At 39.9% G+C, this 16112-nt stretch overlaps 1 protein-coding gene across 14 annotated transcripts in view; it reads left to right on the top strand.

The window, feature by feature from the left end:
• Positions 1-16112, top strand: part of TCF4 (transcription factor 4) — a 360826-nt gene that overhangs the window by 90834 nt on the left and 253880 nt on the right. The window contains exon 1 of one of the 14 annotated variants that reach the window (XM_027118578.1): positions 6488-6491. The exons of the other annotated variants lie outside the window; for them this stretch is intronic. The gene's annotated coding sequence lies outside the window, so the exon portion shown is untranslated. Of the gene's footprint in view, positions 1-6487; positions 6492-16112 lie in introns of those variants that run through there. 14 annotated transcript variants of the gene reach the window in all.

Raw genomic sequence — 16112 nt, 5'->3', positions numbered from 1 at the left:
CCTTGTAACGGACAGATCCTGAATAATGCAAAGTCTTCAGAAATCCAACAATATATATTTTTATGAATATACATTTATTTTCATAATTAAAAAAGAAGCAGTGTAAAACAGCTACTCCTCTTAGGTTTGGATTATTTTGCTGTTACAAAAATTGCTGCCTAGGATACAATTTTTTTGCCATTGCTATTTTCTACAAAATTAATCTGATTTATTTTCCATTTTTGCCTTTCAATGTGTATTTGCTTTATTTATCATGTTGATATTGAAAATAATGAAAAGCATGAGATCTTAGCAACTGGTTTTGATTGTTGCTGAAGACATTTTTCTTAAAAAATATATTTGTTCGAGGCCTGGGAATTTTTACATTCACATTTTCCTTTTAATAACTATATTGTAGAACAGAATTAGCTCCCATAATATCTTCTCCTTGCTTAACTTCTCTTGAAATTAAATGATCTTAACAGTTTTGTGTAACACTTTGAACTTACAAAAGTGCTTTCATATTTATTGTGTGCTTAGGACCAGGTTAAAAATTGAATTAGTCTACATTTCAAAGTAGAAATAAGTGATGAACCAACTTACAGACTTTTGTACCTCAAATACCTTCTTGTATTCTCCTTCTTTGGAGTGGAAACCTGTGGGGACTTTGATTCAGGTTTTAGATTCTCTCATGTTAGTGTAGGCTTTTGATAAGTCACATGGAGCAAAAACACTGAAGCAACTCATCTATTGGCTTAAATGAATTAATGGTCTGAATCAAACAGGTTTTGAATTGGTTAAAATAATAAAACCAGTAGCCCTGTGTTTGAGCTCTTGATGATTAAAGAACCAGGCCGAAGAATGCATTTATTTTCTTTTGGAAAGAAAGTCAAGACTCACTTCTTTGAGCTGTGTTGCTTTCTATAGATTTTTTTTTTTAAAGGAAGCCTTCATTATCTGTTTCAGATCTTTATAGATGTTGCAATAAGATACTCTTTTCTCTTAATATAGGATTGAAAGGATCAAAGTTAATAACTTTGAGACAGTTTAAAATTCAAAAAAATAGTTTATTATCTCTGTGTTCCTTTCAAGATTTATGTTCTTATGAAAGTGCAATGTTCCGGATTGAATGTGGTCCTACTGGTAAGGATCACGTGGATAGAATAATCATTCCCTTGTCTAGCCTGCTCTGAGTTGTTTTAATGTTGCAGGTGACTGTGTTCTCTGCAAATAAATGTCGTTCTCCTATTTACGTTCCCGATGACTTGTATCCTTAAACCCTTTTGTTAGAGTATTATTGTCCTTTATCCTGAAAAATGCCTCTGATTGTAGTGCCCTAATACTATAAAATCAATGGGGACTGAGTTCGGTGCTGGCTAAGCAGTGTAAGGCCACCCTTTAAATGCAAATGCATCAGGGCTAGTTTTAATGTAATTTTAATAAGGCTGAAACCATTTTGAAGTAGACTTAAATCATAATACTAATCTCAAAAAACTGTATTTAGCTGAGAAGGCCCTTTATTCTCACTGGCCATTTTTCCTCTGTGTGCATCCAAACCAACTTCCATCTGATCCCCCAGTTTTCGTCCAGGGGATCTTTTTTCCCCCTTAAATGGAAAGTCTGTGACTACTTTATTAGTTGGAGACAAGCCAGTATTAGCGAAAACTGTTTTACTTCTGTTTCTGCCTGGTTGTCCGTTCCTGACCAATCTCTTTTTGTTTACAAAATATATAATAAATAAGCATTTCAAATAAATTGCTACGTTCTGGCCAAAGAAGTAAAAAGCCAGCTGTTGATCCTAACGAGAAAAGTCAAGAATATAATTTAATATTTAAATATAAGGGAGTGAATGCAGTCATAAAAATGAGGAAAACATTTACAAAATGAAGTCTGATGCAAAGTTCAGTATATTGCAATAGTCCAGGTTTCACCACCTTACACTGTTTCAATATGTATATGAAATGTATCTTGCTGTTTATATTTGGCCTGATGGGAAGGTGCAGGACCATTGACTTAGGGAAATAAAATTGGATTAGGGACCAGTTTAACAAAAGATCACAGAAACTGAAGGCAAGATTGGGGCGGGGTTTTCCCATCTGGATTATTACCACATTCTTTGTATAGAAGGAGTTTTGGTCTTTGGATATTTAACTTTGGATATGGACACTAATTTATAATAATTTAAATAGTATAATTATAGTATACATTAAATCATTTATAATTTTCCCACATTTTCCTGTGTTCAAGAATTATCAAGGAGGAGATGCTTAAATGCTAACGTCTATACCCTATTCCATTGATTAGCTTTTAATATACTTCTTATAATTTACAAAACAGTAATTTAACATGTCAGTTACTCCCTTTTTCCTATTGAACCTTTCGAAAGAATAATTTAGAGCAGCATTTTTTAAAACCTTGTTTCAAGACATGTTAATAGAAATTTTATTTTGAGTGCATTCTGCCTTATGCTTTGTAAAACGCCCAAGAGGGTGATACAGCTACTTTGACCAGAAAACTCCTTTTTCATGGGATACCTCCCATGTGGAACATTCTGCAGAAAACAACTTTAGGAAATGCTTACTTAGCCCCAAAGTGGTTTTTTTTTTTTTTTTTTTCCCAGTCCTTGCAAATTGGTGGTGGTGTCTACTTTCTTGTTTTTCAAATACTGGTCACTAATCCTTTCACTTTGTTTAGGACAGTTTCCTAGGATAGCTGTGCTACTCATGCTAACAATGTTCTTTTGAAATACTGCTTGTAATACATGAATGACTCAAATACTTTTAACACCAAACCATAGCTGTATCTTTCAGAGATTGGTAGGTGTATCAGCAGAGATGTTCTAGTTTCATTTCATGGCTTTTGTCCATTTCCTAGGAGAATGTGTGTGTGTGTGTGTGTGTGTGTTTGTGTCCTTCTCTTACCCTCTTAAGAGTTTGGTCACAGTGGTAACTACTGGGTCTAGAGCAGGGCCTTGAAGATGCACTTGACTTTGGACTCCAAGCAGGTAATGTCAAAGAGTGAAGCAGGCAATAGGAAGAGGTGGGTATTAGCAACTGGGGCAGGCACACCACACCTGACATTCCAGCATCGCCAAGAATCCTGTGCAGGGCAAACAAAATATATTCAGAGCCAGTAGTGTTTCATCCTTGGTATGAAGGCAAGAAGTCAGAAGGCTTGAGCACTAGGCTTGGTCCTGGCCCTTCTCCCTTCGATTCTGTTTTTAACGCGAGATGTTTGCTTAATTTACAGCAAGCAGAAAATAATCTGGGTCTTATTTAGAGATAAAAAGCAATGTTTTAAAGGTTGTATGTAACATTTGTCAAAAAGAACATAAAAAAATATTTTAGAAGCTTCTGTAAGAAAGCAAGCATGAAGTTTAACCCTACAACATTCCACTTTCCTGGAACAGAAAATGAGTGCTGCTTTTGTAAAGAGACTTTTTGTTTTTTAAACTATACATCCAGGAAAATCTAAGAAATTTGCAAAAGTGCATAGCAGAACCTGAACATTAACTTCAAACAGTGAAGAAGTGAAAGTTAGAAATACTGTCACATATATGAAGGTTCCAGAGACAATTCTTGAAACACATTCTGAGACATTGGATCTCTCTGCACTTATTTGGACCTTGGTTCCTCTTTCTGTGATCAGCATTGGACTTGATGCCACCTGATGTCCTGTTTGGCTCTCAGGTTCTATGAAGCTGGGTCTGAGCTTAATTTAGGTCTGAGATTGATGTGAAAGACAACTGGTTCCTAGATGCCCCCAGAGCTGAGAGGTTATTGATTTCTCCCGTGTAATACAACTGCACAGAAGTACATTTTGCATCATTCGGAACAAATGTTTAACAAGTTCTGAGTATAGAAAACTGCTTTGCAATGTGAATTTCAATGATTCCAAAATTCAGCAAAGCTTCCTTTTTGATTAAAGACACTGCCCTCAAACACACATGCTCATTTTCTCTGTCTTCTACTTTGACATGCTGTTTATTTAACTTCACTTGGCATCTCAGAATTTTAACTCTGAGATTTTCAAGTCCATATGCAAAACTAGGACGCGTCAGAGAAACCCAGGGCCAGATTCATCAAAGAAGTTAGGAAGCACAGAGCACGTCCTTTAACACCCAGGTGTAAACGGAGCCCATTAAACCATTAGTTAAGTGGTACTAGGGAGCAAAAGCCTGATTCGATTACAGAATCTCCTGTATGTGAACGCAGGGTGTGAAAACATAACACTTGATCTTCACCACAGTGCCACGAAGATTCAATTAAAGGACTGGTATGTGCCCAGATTTGGGAATGCAAAGGGCAACTGGATTTTGAAGGAAAGATGGTGAAGAAACACCTGCAAAATCTGCCTTTCTGTGCAACAGACTGGGTAATTGCATATGCAGATGGATAGTTAGGAATATAATTGCTTGATTGTGAGCACAAATGCCCTTTCGATTGTGTGAGTGTTGAATTTTGCAGTGACAGGTGCGTGCGGATTGCTGTGTGTGTGTGTATCCTTTGCACCCCTGTTTAAATATTTGGCCTGGAGTCTCTCTTCCATTCCTTCTGAACGAAACTGCTCTCCCTCACTGCTGGTCTGAGGGAATTGTTACAGCTCTTCATGTCTCTCCAACTTTTTCTCGTAAATAATAACCTTAATTTGAAACCTTGACTAAAAGAAGGACTGCATACAGGCATGTGGTGTAAGGGCTTCTGAATTATGCACAGTAATTCATTTTTTAAAGCTGCTGGATGTAACTCATTAGTTTTCATTGTTTTCTTAAAATAAGGAAAACTATTAACCAACACAGCAGACTAATAGCCTGGTTTTTTTTCCCCCATAATCAAGTGACGTTTAATGGAAAATCATCTTCTGAAAGACTTCCTTTTTTTTCCCTCCTTGCTTTTTCTTAACATTTCCATTAATACTTTTGAGACATCTTTTCTAATGTCTCTCAACTAAATAGCATTCTCAGTTATACCCTATGACGACATTTCTCTGTCGTACTGGAGATGTTCATCAAAATACTGGTGCGGTCCACACGAGTGTTTTTGTTTTTTTTTTTAATTGAAGAATTTGCTTAGTACCTACTTACGTGGAGAGCCAGATCATTTCTGTGTTCTTTTCTCTGGCTTTACGGAGAAAACGGAGGGCAGCCTTTCCATCCACTCTGACGAGGTGATTCATGTGGTGGAATGACACGGCAAATCATTGTCATATTTTATACAATTTTTCAGTTTCGTTTTTACTGCTTTCTCAATCAAATTATACCTAAACTCTTTGGGGGGAGAGACAGGTTAACAGTTCTTAATAATAATACTTAGAAAAACTTGCATGTACTATTCACTTCTATGTGCCTGATATTCTGCTAAGTGTAGTGCATCGAATCATCTCATTTAACCTGGCAAACACTATATACTGTTATTCCCATTTCACAGATAAGGAGGCTGAGACCCAACAGGATTAAATGTATTACCCTCGCCACAGTTCAACAGAAAGAGAAGAGCGTTGAGAAACATGCACCTCTGTAGCCTTTTTTTTTTCTTGCTGAAGTCAAATTTGTTAAAAGATACACAATATATATGTACATAGTATATAAACAAAATAATCTTGAACCTGCCCTAAAGGAACTCAATCCATATTTGCCCAAAGGGAGGCAAAGTAATCACACAGACCCCAATTTGGCTGGCTTTGATGCGAAGACTTCACAAGTCTTCTGCATAGGAACATTTTAATTTCTAGATATTTCCTTGTACTTGCTGCCCTTCTAAGGCACATCTTCTCAGTAGGATGCTCTTGATGCTTTGTGAGTGAAAGGGTAGGGATTAAATTTTACTCACACACGAAGGTTCAAAACAGTTCTTTCTGGTTCTTCACGTGCCATGAAAAAATACCCACGTGGATGAGAGTATCGCCTTTGGGAAAGGAGCTGGCACGCTTTGCTCAAATAATGTTCAGAACCACCTGCTTTGAATGTGGTCTGATTGAATCAGATGCCGGCCGCCTTTCATCACCGCATCGGGATTGGGACGTGGGGAAGCGTTTTGTTTTGATATCTCACATGTGCTTAGGTGTTAGCGGTTTCAGATTGTTTAAGAACAGGCTCTCATCATGGAGTGTTGTTGAGTCCTGGGTTGGGGGGGGGGTGTTTGAAACAAACCTTGAGTATTTCTAGGTCTGTTGAAAAATTATGTCTTCTTGTGTGGTGGATTTATTTGTGTTTAGGATGCAGATTGCCTGGTGGAAAATGGCAGACCGTTTTCCCTCACAAAAGGTTCTTTTGTGTTTGGTTGGGTGGTTTGTTGTTTTTTTGTGTATTTCAGCTGTTTTTTATGGTCACTCCTCATGAGCTTTGACATCAGTGCATTCATCATTAATGGCACTAGGTTCTCCGGAGTTCTTGGGGCTCTGTGGGTTCACCTTTGTTCTTTGGGGGTGATGGCGGACACCCGCCCTGAGATTCGCCTGGTGCTCGGGATTCTGCAATGATTAATCTCCTCTTTGATTGCAACACGTGGACACTTGTAGGCAAGGTGACTTGCAAAGAACGTGAAGGGGAGATTGCCACTCACTGGCTGCCATCAGAACATGTTGGGGGGAGGGTTGAAGGGTGGGCTTGGGGGAGAGGCTTGGTGAAAGTTCAGATTCCTTGGCCCCATCTGGAAGATTCAGATTTAGTACCTCTAGGTGGTACCCAGGTATATGTATTTGTAAACAGTGCTCTAGATGACTAGTACAGTTAGGTCAAAGGGTCAGTTGGAATTAGGGAAACTCTGGCTCTAAAACGACACCCCAAGGATCTCCCTGGTGGTCCAGTGGTTAAGATTCCACGCTTCTACTGCAGCGGGCACGGGTTCAGTCCCTGGTTAGGGAAGTTCCACATGCCCCATGGCACGGCCAAAGAAAAAAAAATACTGGTAACTGACACCCCAGCCTTTCTCAAGGTGGGTGCCTCTGCCTCCTACCATGCTGGGCGTTCTTTGTAATTTGCAGATTCCTGGCCTGCACCGGGTCTGGTACCCTGGGAGCAGCATCTTTTCATGTGCCGCCTTTGGGATGCACATTCATACTAAATTTTAAGAACTGCCGCTCCAGAGATTCTAAGTTACAGGAACTCGTGGAGGAAATTGGAGGATTAGAAATCAGCCTCTAATAGCTGTACAGATACACAGAATCCTCAAAATAGGGGACAGGTGTGTTTGGAAAGCTTGTTTTGTAAAGAGAGTCTTTTCTCCCTTTGACTTCTCTTATTTACACTGAAGCTAGGTTCCTGAATTAAAAAGAAAAGGGGTGGGGGGAAGAGCAGCGACAACAAAAGATTCCGGAGGCATACCAAAGCTGTGTGGAACCAAGGGTGGTTTCCCTTTATTCTACTTTGTGACAACTGTTTTCCCAGCCTTTTGCTTTTGTCCATTCAGTCCTGCGCTATGAAGATGCGGGATTATAAGTATTAGAGACTCTCCATCAGTGGGATCACCGTCCCAGCCCGGGAAGTCTCTCTGAAGTCATAGCTACACCCTGAGTTGGGCAACAGTGTGCTTTTATCTTGGCACGCACCTTTCAATTCTTAGCCCAGCCCTGTTACCCTGTTGTGCATTTTTCTGGCCACTACTCCTCTCTTTTTCCTCCATCCCCTAATTCCCAACCTCCTTTGAGGCCAAAATCTTGTTAGAAGAAAGACTTTTCAAAACCAGTTTCACTCCTGTTGGTCTAAACCCTCCGACGTATAACAGAGAGCCGTGGTATAACCCTCCGACGTATAACAGAGAGCCGTGGTATGTTTTGAAACTTATACTCTTATTTCTATGCTTTTCTCCCTTGTAACTGAGTTTTTGAAAAATGCTTGGAGTACGGACACCCAAAGAGAGAATCTGTGTGTGTTACATTTAAATCGAAAACCCTGTTTCTTTTGTATATTAGACTATAGCCAATGGAAATCCAGGAACTAAGGTTTTTCACAACCACAAGTAATATAGGACTGCATAGGTTTTTGTTATGACTGTAAATACTGAGAATACTTTTGTTTGTTTATGCTGGTGCAGTTTTATAGAAAATCCTTGCAAATGGGGTGCAAAGCCATCGACGGGTACTTGTAAAGACTTTGCAAAGTCATACATAAAATAAATTATCCATTTGATTTGAACAAGTTTTGCAATTATTTGTGGCTTTAACAGGGGCTTTTGAAGGGCACTGTATGTATCTACCAGCTGGTTCTGCTGTTTTTCTCAAGAAAATAGAGAGCTTTGTACACAATTCCTTGAGTAAACCATTAGTAAACTATATATCATGGACGCGAGTTTTGCTATTTCGAATCTGTTTTTTATTTTAAAGGCATAACGATTTGTGAATTTCATCTCATGCATTTTTTTTAATGTTTCAAATTAAGTTGTTATCCCATCCTTGTCTATTTCTTCGTAGATCTCCGCATTCAATGTATTAGAGAAATAAAACATGTAAAGACATAATTAAAAATGTCTAAAGCCCTTGCTGGGAAACAAAAGCTTTCTTCTTTTATTGTATTTTACCCTGCAACAATGTATTTACATTGACATCAAAAAAATTCGTTTTAGCTGTTGATAATTATTTTGTCAGATTCCGTGTTTTTTGTTATATGATTTTTCTTCCATGTCAAAGATTCTGAGTTTTAATGTTTAATAAATCTACTTATCCACTCAACAAGTATTCGTTGAGCTCTTAGTGAAGCACTGGTCTGGGGTCTGGGCCACAGGTGCTCAGTCAATACCCTGACCTGAAGTTTGCATCCCACTGGGGAATCAGTATACAAAGATACCAACCACCAAATAAACCTGTATTTATGTATATATAAATAGGTATAATACTAAATATTATGAAAAAAATTAAGCATAATTTTGGGCAGGTGTTGGGTAGCCAGACAGAGCCTCTCCAAAGAACTGATGATAAGTGGAGACCCGGAATGATTATAAAGGTTTGAATCTTGGGGATGATTTATATGGTCTGCAGAGATTTTTGAGGACAGAGTACAGGTTCTTAAAATCCTTGTGGATAAATTGAACTTCATCAACTTAGGTTATAGGAAAAACAATTTGCAAATGCATTTATCTAGATGCCTGTGAAAGTTGAAGATGTCTAGAATATGCTATCTTATACATGTGTATTCTGATTTCTCATCCTCTGGTAATGAAGCATGATTGGCCCCATCAGGGGCCAAAAGAAAGTTCATATTTGCTGTGAGAAGACAATTCATCAGTTAATGTTAAGTAGTATACAGGTTATATTTGTCGTATGTACCCCCTATATAATTAAAGCCTTAAAGTTGAACTATTAGAAGATTAACTTCTGTGTTAGTACTTTTGTGGGGACCTTACATTTAAGCTTTGTGAAGAATTTGCATTTCACTCCTTAGCTTGATCTGTACAGGTATATACCGTACAGATATATGTAATTGATTGATTGATGTGTGTGTGTGTGTGTGTGTGTGTGTGTGTGTGTGTGTGTCCCTCAGTGGACTCATTCACTCATTTATTTGTCCTACATGCATTTACTGAGTGGGAAGAAATGTTTTTGATGTGGAGGGGAGACTTGGAGACCAGATAAGCAGAGATGTATTGGGTAACAGTGAAGAGTCTCATGTGATTGAAGGACAAAGGGAGCAGTAATGCTACTCAGGGTAACACAATAAAAGAAGGTAAACACAGATCACCAAGCATCTTAAATGCTGGGCTAAAGAATTTTGACTTTATACCCAAAGCAGCAGGGAGCCACTGAGGTTTTTTGTATGTGGAGAAGTGACAGCTGTCAGTGGCTCATGATAGGTTGGAGTGGGGCGAATCTGAAGTCTAGGAAACCAGTTTACAGGACCTTATTATGAAAGATGGCAGCAGGAGGGAAGGAGAAGTTGGTAAAGCCTGCATTAGTAAAATCCAGTAAGTTTGAGTGAAGTGTTTGGAAGCGTGGTTGATAGAGCAGATCCAGATTTCTTTTTATCTCTCACTACTTTATGAAACTTCCTCTTGAGTGAAATAAAACCAGTCTTGATTCTTCCGTGTATCTTGGGTTAAGGCCGTGCCTTTTGCCACCTGGGCCCTCGCCTTCCTTTTCTCTCACCACACCTTGCGATGCCCTTCTTTGTGCTCTCTGATGCCTGAGATCAAATGTTTTCTGGAAAGTTTTACCTCCTTTTCAAAAATATTCCAAAACGCAATCCTTGATGTTTGTCTCCCATATGTAGCTTAAACTTAAAACTTTTTGCTAATATTAGTTATTTTGTCAAGTGCCTATTTTGTCTCCTGAGCTCCATTTCAACTCAGGATTCATAATTCATTTGGAGGGGCCCAAACTTAAGAATAGGTTGTGAAAAAAAAAAAAAAAAAGAATAGGTTGTGTTCTGTGTTTTTAAGTAATGGAACTTATTTTCCCTTCTATTGACCTGGGATATGAATGGCCCTTGGGGCTCCAGAAAAGTCTATGGAATGTCATGTAGTCTCAACTATTGCAAAACTTCAGTATTATTAATACTTGAGATGGTTTCCTGGAGCAAGAAATGTGAAGATCTGGGGAATGTGTCCTCTGCCCTTACCTCTGTTATAGGAATGACAAGAGTGTGTCACACATCCAGACAGTGTGGTTTGCTAGACGCTAGTCGATCAAGAGCAGAGGCTCTTAATGTTCTTAGGGTCAGAGATTGCTTTGAGAACACAACGCACACTATAGACTTTCTCCCCAGAAATATGCATGTGGCCGAATACATGAGTAAAGTTTGCAACAATTTCAGGAGTTTCTGGATCTCTCTAACGCCCACCCGTGGGTCTGGGGTCTGGTGGACTAATCCTCCCCCCACCCTTCAGCCCCATCTTGGCAGCAGCGCTTAGGCTCTGTGTGCAGGATTGATATTGGTAAATCAAGGAGAAAGTACTGTTTGGGCGCTTTTTTGCTGCCGTTTGCTTTACCTGTGCTAAGCGCTCACTGAGAATTTGCCAGCTGATTGCTTTTTGTGAGAAGACCACAGGGGACAGGAGAGGTGAGAGAGAAGATACATACGCATATCAGGGAAGAATGAAAAGGGGGAATTACAGGGCCTATAACTGGTATCATTCCTGAAAATGATTCCTCTGTGGGGCTTGGACAGTTACGAGTGGCCAGGAGATGATGGCCTTTCAGTAGGTAAAGTCTGGGTTTATCCAGAGTTGGTATTTCTTTTTAAAGAACCTCCGTGAGCATTAAGTTCATAAGCCTACTTCTGGGGAGGTGGGTGGGTGTCGGGTAGGGGAGGACCTACTGTTCTTTGCAGCTGCAACGAAAGAAAATTCTGACCCAACTTGGCTTAAACGTAAGGAAATGTATGACTAAAGTAATACACGAATGTAACCTATTCTGAAATCTCTGTGTACCGGCTTCATCCGAGGAATGATAAGGAGATTCCTGCTGCCATTCTACACATGACGCCCAAACAGGATAATGGCCAGAGAAGATGAAAAATCATCTCCTAATTTGTTTCTTTCCTTGGAGCAGGGAGACCTTTCCCAGGAACCCTGCGGCAGACAGCACTCTGTGATTCAGTGTTCGTCTTTAAACCGGTCCTTGGCCAGGGGAAGGCAAGAGCTGTGATTCACAACAGTACTCAGGATCTGTGTCCGAACTAGAGATGAGGTCACCGTCTCCTGATCCACGTGGAGGAGGGGTGGCTACGTGAAAACAAGCAAACGAATGAACAACAACAGCGACCAAACCGCTTTAGGGCTGTTATGAAGGACAGAGAGAGGAAGGGATATTGGGTAGACAAACTAAGAGTCACTGCATCCTTTTTTTTTTCCTTTTCAGAAAAATTTTTTAATCAATACGAAGTCATCTGGATGGGGTAGTAACATTGTTTGATACAGAGAGACTTCAATAAATGATGCTAAGGCAGCTGAATGTTGATGATAAAAAACTGAAATAAGACTCATAAAATACACAAAAAATGAACTTCCATAGTATGACAAACTAGAAAGTCAAAACTATAAAGCTTTTATAATATACAACGGTATAAGAGAATATCTTCATTATTTTAAAGCTGGAAAAGGATTCTTTTTTTTTAAACCATTGCATCTTTTGATTAACCCATGTTTTGAATAATGTATAAAAAGTGATGTTTGTATTTTTATAATCCAGCTAAATCTGTGTTGTTTTTTCTGACACTCCATGTGGGAGACACTCATGGGAGACACATGGGAGATTTTCTGTCCGTGTTGAGATTGGTTCCCACTGCTCCCACTCAAATTACTTCTAGACCCTACTCCGATGCACAGTTCAGAGAAAGGTGAACCGTTAGCCACTTGCACTGATGGGTTGAGTTTGCCTCAACCGTCCATTGTTTACAACAGTGCTTTTCTTCATTGGTGGGTTATTAACTGGATGGGTTATGTATTGTATTTTTATCTTTGAGAATTTTCAAGTGTAGCTTCCAATGTAATATCTTCATTTCTTCATGTGTACCTTCAATCTAAAAAATGTCCTCTGTTTCTGTGCAGCTAAAGGAGAAAAAAAGTACATGCAAATGAGTTAAAAATCACTCTGAGCCATGATTCATTTAAATGGTAGACTTCTCCAGCGGGGCATATTGAAGCCAAAGGAAAAGTCCTGATGATTAGGAAATTGGGATTCTGAATGATGGATTTGTGAGACGAAAGATAACTTGTTCTACAAGAATATTAATATTCTTTATCCAGATTTGGGTTCCAACTTCTGAAGATGTCAGTTCTCTTTCATTGGCATAAGAAAAGGGGTGACAGTCAGTCTGGAAGGAGGTTAGAAGAAGACATGCGTTCTCATCCCAGCTCTTTCAATGCCTTGCCTGAAAAATTTGAACCGATCCCTGCCTTTCTCTGTTGTATATAATGGTAAGGGAAGATGAAATATTGTGTGTGCAAGTGCTTTGAAAATTTGAAAGCAGTAAACTGCTGTAGGGTATTTATTGTTGTGGCTGTGGTGTTCTGATTATTATACTTGAAGCAGAACTTTAAATATTAATGATACCCTTGTTACTCAATGGGGAAGTTTCAGTGGAAAGGTTTTCAGAAAGTGTTGAGTTGTAACTGCCATCTAAGTAAGTGACACGGAATTCCAAACCCACTTTGTGTCTTGCTATCACCAGATCACAGAAAGCTGTTTTACTGTAGAGGTAACAGTTGTTTTCTCCTTTGTCCTGAGGCCAGTGATTGTAGAATATGTACCAAATCACTAGGGTGCATATCAAAGAGAGTGTAAAGAGGCAAATATTTCCCTCTACAATGAGCATATAGGAGATTATTTCTGTCGAGGGAGAAAACATACATGAAGTCTGACTGTTTCACTGCATTTTTACCATAGAAATCACTGAGCTTGAGATTTGTAGATCAACTCCTTTCTGGTCCTGTGACTGGCCAGGGTTTCAGTGTGTTAAGAGATCTATATATTTCTTGCTGAATCTGAATTCATACTTGCATATTTGTGAAACAAACCATTCTTTAAGTTACGGAGGAAAGGTGTGTCGTATATAACTCCTTGAGCTGATCTTTATGGTGAGCCTGTGGTTTAATTTCTTTAGTTAATACTAGAATCAGTGAAACATGAATTTTCATCATTTTAGGTTATCCTTCTCCAAGGCATAGGAGCTCTGCAGAAAGATTCGCAACTTTGGGAATTCTGTGAGCGTTTTTGATGTTTTCCTATGTGCCCAGCCTATTTTGAGGGGCTGTTGGACCAGCCGTCCCATTAACTATGATTATGTCGAGGGCTTCCTCCCTGTCCAGGACTTTGCTGGGTACTGGTGATAGGATGGAAAGCAAATAAGACCCAGGCCTTGTCTTTGCGGAGCATATACTCTTTATTGGGGAAGAAAGGAATCACTTGAGAATCATAAAAATGTAAAATTCCATCTGTGACAAGTCCAGTGAAAGAGAGAAGGACAAGACGCCTGATTTAGGAGGACAGGACAGGTGCCCCAAGGAAGTGCTGATTCACTGAGAGTTGATATAGGATTTGCACAGGCCAAGTAGGGAAGTGGAGTGGTGGGCGTGGGTGGGGGAGTGTTATATTAGAGGGAACCCGTGTTCAGGGTCTGCAGCAGGAGGGCCAGTGGTGTGCTTGAGCATTGACAGGGATCAAGGGAACTAGAGGAAAGAAAAGGCTGGCTTGTGTGCATGCATTATTACCAAGATGGCCTCAATGTCCATAAGAACCTTGCTCTTATTCTGACACCAATAGGTATTTAAAGGAGGGAATGGCATGACGGATTTGCGGGTATACTGCATGCTATATAATAATGCACTCAGGGTACTTGAGGTCTGGTCCAATTGTGCTTGTCTCACTAACATATACTTCACTCCTCTAGTGTGTGGGATCCTTGTAGTTTGTGTGGGATTACTACATCTCCAGGGGGCAGCTGTGATTGGGCTAAACCAATCAGGGTAATCCTATACCCTTCACCATGGTTTTTAATTTGGGTCAGTGAGGTCTACTACTCAAATCCATGCATGCTGTTCCCTGGCTTTAGGGATTGGTTCAATGGTGGTTCCAATCGAGGCGAAGTTCAGGAGGAATTTTGCTCTTCTGTAAACTGAACTCTCTGCGAGTAAGTAGAAGATAAGGAAGCAAGTAAATCCAGAAATTCTGTGATCACGATGGATTCCAGCTTTAAGACGAAGGTGATATGCAGATGGCAGAGTGGAGGGATGAAAGGAAACTTTATCCTTGTTAATATGGTGGATCCCCTGGATATGTAAAACCTAAAACCTGCCTTGTCTCCAGACTTTCCACTTATCTGGGCCAGTAAATTCTCTATATAAGGGGACTTGCAATTAAAAGATTTTGCCTAAAATCACTTTAATCTCTATGTCTCTGTTCTGAACTCCAGACCCACACAGTCACTTACTCTACTGGATTTTATACTTTGGTGACCAGTGAACACTTGGAACACAAAATGTCTAAAATATATTCTTGTTTTAGACTCCAACCTGCACCAATATCCGTAAGACAAAAAAACTGGGAATAATCCCTGACTGCTCTATTGCTTTACTTTCCCGGCTTAGTCATTAAGCCCTGTCTATTCTCTTTCCCCAGTACAATCCTGCAGTATCCGTTACCTTTATTGTCACAGTAGTTGCTTGCCTTCTAATTAGTCTCTTTATCTCCAAGTTTTCACCTTAATAACCCACCGTCCCCACTGCTGCCATTTCCACAATGCAAATATGAACCTGTTGCTTTTATTCTCTGGTGCCTGCCCAAAGCGTTTGGAACAAGAACTAACTTCCTAGTGCTTTGTTCACGGTAGTGTCTTCCACTGGCCCTGCCGAAAGTCAGCATTTCTTCATTGGCGACCACTGTGACTCTAAAACATCTATTCTCCATGCTGCTTGTGTGCCTTTGCCACTTCCTGCATGCGGGATGAGCTCTCGTGCTCCCATGCCTTCACCCATTTGTTCTTCTGTCCTTGGAAGGCTCTGGATTTTGTAAGATGGCCAAGCTTCAGTCAGACAGAAAAGAAGTGATGATACGTTACCTAGATGGCAAGCATGCATTGACATTAAAAGTCACGCCAGGTACAGATGTCTTCTGAGACCTCCGGCTACACCTGAAACCTAGGGATGTTCCCTGGCTTTTCTCATCCCCCAGGCACATGTTCAACCTGACACCAGCCGTTGATGGCTGTCGTTATTGAAACTGTTATCAGAGACCTCATCTGAATCGAAGAGATATCCCAGCTCCTCCAGGATCCAGACTTACTGGACAGTCCACAGCTTGGCCCAAGATACAATAGACTACCTTGGTCAGGACAGCTGTATGAGAAACCATTCATTTAAAGAGCATTCATAACTTATCGCGACCCTTAGGCACCAGTAGATTTCTTGAGACAGTGTGATGGGTAATCCTTGAAAGCACATCTGCACAAAATGTTGCATCGGATGTGTAGAGGAAAGGGTGGTAAGAAATGTGGAATATGTTTATGAAGGGAAGTCAGATGAGTGCAGGAGCAAAATGAGGAGTAGTGGAAAAAATGAGAATGGTTGGAGGGGGGCCGCCTGAATTTCGATGTTTTTAAGGAATAGCTTTCTTTGTTCAGGGAAATACACATCTGATATGCCAAGAAAAAGAAAGCCAGATGCCCTTCACTTTTAGAAGCAGCCTGGTTTATAGTGCAGGGATCTCAG

Source organism: Aethalodelphis obliquidens, unplaced genomic scaffold, assembly GCF_003676395.1.
Source record: "Aethalodelphis obliquidens isolate GAN/ISIS:26980383/991018 unplaced genomic scaffold, ASM367639v1 scaffold19, whole genome shotgun sequence".
NCBI classification, from domain to species: Eukaryota; Metazoa; Chordata; class Mammalia; order Artiodactyla; family Delphinidae; genus Aethalodelphis; species Aethalodelphis obliquidens.
Note: the sequence above shows the minus strand (reverse complement) of the source record. Positions and strands in the feature narration are given on the sequence as shown.